We start from the raw sequence: 8,085 nt of genomic DNA on the forward strand, positions 1-8,085 counted from the left end.
ACCGTGCAGCGCCGTGTGTCAGCTAAAAGATGTGGCAAAAAAGTTTGTGTACTTTTCTCCCTGGCAGCAGAAGAAACTACTGACTGCTCAGACACAGCTCAGATGGCAATTTTTGTGCGTGGTGTGACCAATGAGTTTGAGGTTTACGAAGAACTAGCAGGACTGACATCACTTCATGGCGAACAACTGGCATTGACCTGTTTAACAGTCTCCACGAAAAAATGGAGTCTGTAGGTTTTGAATGGCAAACGCTAGTTGGCATTTCAACAGATGGTGCACTGTCAATGACAGGGGAGCGTAATCGAATGATCGCACGTCTCAAGCAGCACCTGGGTGATAGAGAGGAGCAGCCCATCCAGTATCACTGCATTATACATCAGCAAAATCTGTGAGGGAAAGATTTGGGTTTCCAACATGTGATGAATGTTGTCTCCACGGTCAACTTCATAAAATCTCGTGGACTCAACCACTGTCAATTTCAAACGTATTTAGAAGAAATTGATGCTGAGTACAGTGATGTACTTTATCATACAGAAGTCAGGTGGCTCAGCAGGGGTAAAGTTTTGAAAAGGTTTGTGGCACTGCTGCCAGAGATTCAATCTTTTTTGATAGAGAAAGAAAGACCTGTGACCATACTGGAGGATGCTAAGTAGCTTTGTGATCTTGCTTTCCTTGCTGACCTTACTGCCCATCTTAATGATCTCAATGTTCAGCTTCAGTGTGTGACCTCGCCAGCCAAATCACGTCTTTTCAGACGAAACTGAAACGGTTCTGTGCGCAACTGCAGCGAGGTGATTTCTCTCACTTTCCTAGCAGTGGAATCAAGTATTAAACTTGAATTTATCAATGCTCTGACTCACTTCGCAGTAAATACCGCAAAGGAAATCTGCTCAATTTCTACCATTGCCTTGATTCTGAACCTGCCACAGAGAGCCATGACGTTTGCTTGTCTTTTTGGCAGTACGTTCATTTGGGAGCATGCCTTTTCTCCACTGAGTCTCAACAAATCAAAGCAACGCAATCGGATTACGGAAAATAATCTTGAAGCAGTTATGCGCCTGGCAACGTCGAAAATAAAACCTGACATTCTGAAATTGGTCTCTGTGGAAGGGTGGTGGGCAATTCATTGACACACACGGGAGACAGAAAGTTTAACTGAAAACATCGCACTGGTGCCCAGTTTTATTATTTTCTGTGATTTCTTTTATCCTGCAGAGGGCGCTGTTGTCTGTGGCCTGAATACCGGCAACGGTAAACAGGACCACAGTAATACCAATACTTGTAAACAGTTAATACTGGCGCACTCACAGATGCTCTGAAATAATAACAAAAGGTGAAAGAAAAGGGAAAATAAAACACAATAATAAAACTACAAAATAAAGGTGCTGCTTATGCAGTGCCCCCACTGCCGCTAAGCCGATCAGCTCGGGTCTCCGTCCTACACTGGGGTGGCCAAGGTTCCCCTTCTACTCACACACGTTCCCTCGGATACATAACAATTTATTTTATGTATTATTTTCTTTCTCTAGGCTGGCTGTCTTCCTCAGCCGTGCTTGCCTATTTTGTCCTCTCACTCCAACCACTGGCGGACCACCAAGGAGGACTTCAGTCCCCGGGGGGTCGCACCTTTTGACTGTTGACCTGGGCAAACAGGCACTTGCTATCCATCCGGGCTGTTCATCTCCCGGGAGTGGTGAATTGGGCGTAGGACCTCCTCTCCAGGGAAGGTCCTCACCTGTCAGAATGGCGACTCCACCCTCAGTTGGTAGAGTGCATTTGGGAATGGTTCGAGAGGGTCGGAGTCGATCTCTTTGCCATGGTAGAGACTCATTGCCCCCTATGGTTCCCCCTCCACCACTGCGACGGTCCACTAGGCATTGACGTCCTGGCGTACGAGTGGCCCAGAATACTTTTATACACATTCCCGCCAATACCAATAAAGTTCGGAGAAGAGGCCCAGGACAATCTGGTTTGCAAATCTTTGGCAGCTGCTGCAAGGTCAGGCCTGGGAAATCCCGTTGCGCATGGATCTCCTCAGTCAGGGGAGAGGAATCTCTCTGGCACCCAGAACCGGGCAGACTCCAACTGTGGCCCCTGAATGGGATCGTCTGTCCGCCTTAGGACTCTCAGACACGGTCGTCAGTACACTGCAGAATGTTAGGGCCTCCTCCGCAAGGGCACTGTATGCCTACAAGTGGAGGTATTTTCAAAAATGGTTTTTGACTAGAGGTCATGATCCCATCTATTGCCCTATAGCAACTATTTTACAGTTTCCCTGTTTGAGCCCATACATTCCATAGAGCTGAAGTATTTCTCTATGAAGACAGCCTTTTTGTTAGCCATCACCTCCGCTAAGCGGGTTAGTGAGCTACAGTCAGTGCACAGCTCCTGTATGCATGTTTGGCATGATGGAAACAGGGTGTTGTTACACACAAATCCCGCTTTCCTCCCTAAGGTGGTTACGACTTTCCACTTGAATCAATCACTGGAACTAGAGGCTTCCCACCCCCCTCCTTTTTCTTCGGAGGAGGATCGGAGATTGAATTTCCCCTGCCTAGTGCGGGCATTGAGATGTTATGTGGATAGGATGAGAGCTCTGTGTCAGTCTGACCAGCTCTTCGTCTGTCATGGTGAAAGGACCCGAGGTCAAGCCCTCTCGAAACAGCGGCTGTCTCACTGGATTGTGGACACAGTTTCGACTGCATATACTAATGCCGGCCTACCCCCACCTGGGAGGGTGGCCGCACACTCTACCAGAGGAGTGGCTACGTCATGGGCCCTCTTTAGAGGTGCCTCATTGACTTATATCTGTACTGTGGCTAGCTGGGCTACTCCGCATACATTCACCAGGTTCTGCCGACTCAATGTGGTAGATCCCTCTATACCTTCATTAGGCACAAGGGTCTTTGAGGTTGCACGCTCGCCACACTAAGATTAGTTTGGTGGTAGCAAGACGCTCACGCTTCCTCATGAAGGCTCTGATATACTTTCTCAAAAGTATTGCTGCTGGTCGTCTTTGAATTGAAAGGGAATGGTTATGGGTGTAAGCCCACTTCCCTTAAAGAGAAGATGACCAATATACCTTGCGAGGTCGCATCACTCGCATTCGCGGGTTCGATGCAAAAGAGAACGTAATCTCCACGGAGATCTCAACGTAATCTTACGTCATTTCAAGATTTGATCAATGGACAGGTGGGATTGAAAGGTAGTGAAGGCAGAGAAAAACAAAGCAGATGTGTGTTTCAGGAGATATGAAGAAACAAGAGAAGATACATTTAATAAACCATAACAATAAAGTATGTCAAGACTGAGAAAAAGGTAATGTAGCCTTATTCTGAATGTATGTTCTGTATTAATTCAATGATAGTTTTTTTTCATAAAATATCCTCCATACCCGGTTGCACATATGAAAATAAATAACATGTGAGTGTATAATAGGATATCATACAAACAACAGTGGCAAACATGACACGGCTGTGAGTGATACCGGCAAAGCATGACCCCTCAGGGTGCTTGACTCTTTAACTTCAACACATACATACAATATCATAGCTTCTGCATTCGATATCTTCGGAGCACTTTCTCTTCTGTTAGGTCTAAACAGGTGGTTTATTTTAGACAGAGCCTGTTTGAAATTGGTTCCCATCTCCACTCTTTGAAACAGTCAGAAAGTTAAAACCTTGCCACAAAAGCGCTCCCCGACGGTCGGAAAAGCTTTGATATTCAGGGTAAGGGTGTCCCCAGGACCGAGTTTGAGAAGCCCTGCTCTAAACCAATGGGAGTGAATCACCTGACTTCAATGATGCCTTGCTTATCACTGGAATAAATAAAAATGAATGTTGAAAAACTCCAGTTTAATGTTTACAACAAATAAGTGTTTGTTTTAAAAAAAGAAAATTACAATAAGTCGTGCCTCCAACCCAACTACAGCCGTACGTCTGTGCAGCACAACGCACGGCTCTGCGTGTACTCCCTGACATTAGATATAACAGCGCTTTCTGAAGCAAAATAACACCACCACCACAAAAAAAAGCTTATTTTCAAATCAATATTCCACTTATTTTCTTAGTTAAACGAGACACTGTGTCACGTATCAAGGGTTTATTGTGTTCATGAAAGTGCTCAGTAGCATCACAGTTTCAATGGCTGCCTGACTTCCTGCACTTTCGCCTGATTGTTTTCGCCTAACCCTCAGAAGCAGAAACAACTGTACATTATAACAAAGATCATCAGAAACAACTGTACATTATAACAAAGACCATCAGAAACAACTGTACATTATAACAAAGATCATCAGAAACAACTGTACATTATAACAGACCAGCAGAAACAACTGTACATTATAACAAAGACCATCAGAAACAACTGTACATTATAACAAGGACTAGCAGAAAGAACTGTACATTATAACCGACCAGCAGAAAGAACTGTACATTATAACAGACCAGCAGAAACAACTGTACATTATAACAGACCAGCAGAAACAACTGTACATTATAACAAGGACTAGCAGAAAGAACTGTACATTATAACAGACCAGCAGAAACAACTGTACATTATAACAAGGACTAGCAGAAACAACTGTACATTATAACAAGGACTAGCAGAAACAACTGTACATTATAACAAGGACTAGCAGAAAGAACTGTACATTATAACAGACCAGCAGAAACAACTGTACATTATAACAGACCAGCAGAAACAACTGTACATTATGTGGAGTACCACAGGGATCAGTATTAGGTCCTCTGCTATTCCTAATCTACATTAATGAATTAGATTCTGGTATAGTAAGCAAACTCGTTAAATTTGCAGACGACACAAAAATAGGAGGAGTGGCAAACACTGTTGCAGCAGCAAAGGTCATTCAAAATGACAGCATTCAGAACTGGGCAGACACATGGCAAATGACATTTAATAGAGAAAAGTGTAAAGTATTGCATGCAGGCAATAAAAATGTGCATTATAAATATCATATGGGAGATAGTGAAATTGAAGAAGGGAACTATGAAAAAGACCTAGGAGTTTATGTTGACTCAGAAATGTCTTCATCTAGACAATGTGGGGAAGCTATAAAAAAGGCCAACAAGATATATTGTGAGGAGTGTTGAATTTAAATCAAGGAAAGTAATGTTAAAACTTTACAATGCATTAGTAAGATCTCACCTAGAATATTGTGTTCAGTTCTGGTCACCTCGTTACAAAAAGGATATTGCTGCTCTAGAAAGAGTGCAAAGAAGAGCAACCAGAATTATCCCGGGTTTAAAAGGCATGTCGTATGCAGACAGGCTAAAAGAATTGAATCTATTCAGTCTTGAACAAAGAAGACTACGCAGTGATCTGATTCAAACATTCAAAATCCTAAAAGGTATAGACAATGTCAACCCAGGGGACTTTTTTGACCTGAAAAAAGAAACAAGGACCTGGGGTCACAAATGGAGATTAGATAAAGGGGCATTCAGAACAGAAAATAGGAGGCACTTTTTTACACAGAGAATTGTGAGGGTCTGGAACCAACTCCCCAGTAATGTTGTTGAAGCTGACACGCTGGGATCCTTCAAGAAGCTGCTTGGTGAGATTCTGGGATTAATAAGCTACTAACAACCAAACGAGCAAGATGGGCTGAATGGCCCCCTCTCGTTTGTAAACTTTCTTATGTTCTTATTATAAGAGACCAGCAGAAACAACTGTACATTATAACAAAGACCAGCAGAAACAACTATACATTATAACAGACCAGCAGAAACAACTGTACATTATAACAGACAAGCAGAAACCAGTACACACAATCTCAGTAATTTGGCCATGAGGATGCGTTTGTGCATCAGTAAGTGTTTTGACAGCCCAGGATAACCTCATTATAATCACAATATCAAAACACTACTGTTACACAACGTGAATGAAAAGGGTTTCATTACTATAGCTCATGATATGTTACTGCTACATTATACAAAAAAAACAACATGTTACATGTTTTAATATTATTCTTTAAGAATCCAAATAACATTAAGTACAATCCCCACACAAGAGTTCCAAATCTGATCAGCTGAGTTTGAGAATGAAGACAAACACCACAAGGCTGTGCTGCTGCTGTGCTGAGGGAGTGGGGAGGCGTGCAATACCTGCAGTTCACATAATGGCCAGCAGAGGGAGGTAAAGCACCAGCTCAGCCACCAAACCTGGCATTTTACTGCCAGAGCTGAAGATGCTGGTTTCCACTTTCTCTTGCTGATTTAAACAAGGGCAGCATGCAGATCAAACGAATTGACCCCCCTGTGAGAGAATGCTTCAGGCTTTACACTGCAAACTGAGAAAGATCAAAGAGTGAGAGGGGAGAGGGTGAGGGAGAGGGAGAGAGGGAGAGGGGTACAGATGAAGGGGTGGGGGAAGGGGGTGGGGGAAGAAGAGAGTGAGTGGAGGGAGAGAGTTTTGAAATACCATGGATTTTCATGTAGAGCTGATCTACGTCATGGTCATCAGCTTGGTCATCACACTGATAGATAGATTTAAAATGCACAGAAATGGATACTGTGTAATAATACGAGGGAGCCATTCTGTATACTATTGTGTATATTGTATTGTGTATACTGTGTATAGTGTGAACAAACACTACAGCAAAACAAAACAAGAAGGAAAGAAGCTCTCTGAGATGTGCAGTAGAGAAGAGAGAGGAAAGGAGAAGAGGAGAGAAGAGAGGAGAGAAGAGCAGAGAAGATAGGAGAGGAAGAGAAGAGAGAAGAGGAGAGGAGAAAGAAAAGAGGAGAAAGAGAAGAGAGAAGAGAGGAAGAGAGAAGGGAAGAGGAGAGAAGAGAGGAGAGAAGAGAAGAGAGGAGATAAGAGAGAAGAGAGAAGAGAGAAGAGAGGAGAGGAAGAGAAGAGGAGAGGAGAGGAGAGAAGAGAGAAGAGAGAAGAGAGGAAAGGAAGAGAAGAGAGAAGGGGAGAGGAGAGGAAGAGAAGAGGAGAGAAAAGAGCGGATAGGAGAAAAGAAGAGAAGAGGAGAGGAAGAGAAGAGAGGAAGAGAAGAGAAGAGAAGAGAAAAGAAGAGAAGAGAGAAGAGGAAGAGAAGAGAGAAGAGGAGAGAAGAGGAGAAAGAGAGGAGAGAGGAAAGGAGGAGAGAAGAGAAGAGGAGAGGAAGAGAAGAGAGGAGAAGAGAGTAGAAAGAAAAGAGGAGAAAGAGAGGAGAGAAGAGAGGAAGAGGAGAGAGGAGAGGAGAGAAGAGAGGAAGATAAGAGAAGAGGAGAGGAGAGAAGAGAAGAGGAGAGGAAGAGAAGAGGAAGAGAAGAGGAAGAAAAGAGTGAAGATAAGAGAAGAGAGGAGAGAAGATAAGAGAGGAGAGGAGAGGAAGAGAAGAGAGAAGATAAGAGAGAAGAGAGGAGAGGAAGAGAAGAGAGAAGAGAGGAGGAGAGAAGAGAGAGGAAGAGAAGAGAAGAGAAGAGGAGAGAAGAGAAGAGAAGAGAAGAGAGAAGAGGAGAGAAGAGAGGAAGAGAAGGGAAGAGGAAACAAGAGGAGAGGAGAGGAAGAGAAGAGGAAAGAGAGAAGAGGAGAAAATAGAAGAGAAGAGGAGAGAAGAGAGGAGAAGAGAGGAAGAAAGAAGAGGAGAGGAGATGAGAGGAAGAGAAGAGGAAAGAGAGAAGAAGAGAGGAAAAAGAGAAGAGAGAAGAGGAGAGAAGAGAAAAGAAGAGGAGAGGAGAGAAGAGGAGAGGAGAGGAGATGAAGAGAAGAGGAAAGAAAAGAGAGGAGAGAAGAGAGGAGAGAGGAGGAGAGGAAGAGAAGAAAGAAGGAGAGGAAAAGAAGAGAAGAGAAGAGGAGAGGAAGAGAGAAGAGAAAAGGAAAGAGAAGAAAAGAGGAGAGAGAAGAGAGAAAAGAGATGAGAGGAGAAGAGAAGAGAGCTGGTGACCTCAGCTATGTTAAGAAGAGGAAGAAGGAGGTCAGTGTGTAGTAAGTAGTATAATTGGAGCTCTCCAGCAGGGGCAGGCATGGAGGAAAGGGGACGGTCACTTCCTGGGGCAATGAGGAAAAAGGAGGCAGGAAGCAGAGCATGCACATAGTCCAGAGAGGAGAGGAGGAGAGTGTGAGCAAACTGAG

This window comes from Acipenser ruthenus, chromosome 7 (genome assembly GCF_902713425.1).
Source record: "Acipenser ruthenus chromosome 7, fAciRut3.2 maternal haplotype, whole genome shotgun sequence".
In the NCBI taxonomy this organism is placed as follows: domain Eukaryota; kingdom Metazoa; phylum Chordata; class Actinopteri; order Acipenseriformes; family Acipenseridae; genus Acipenser; species Acipenser ruthenus.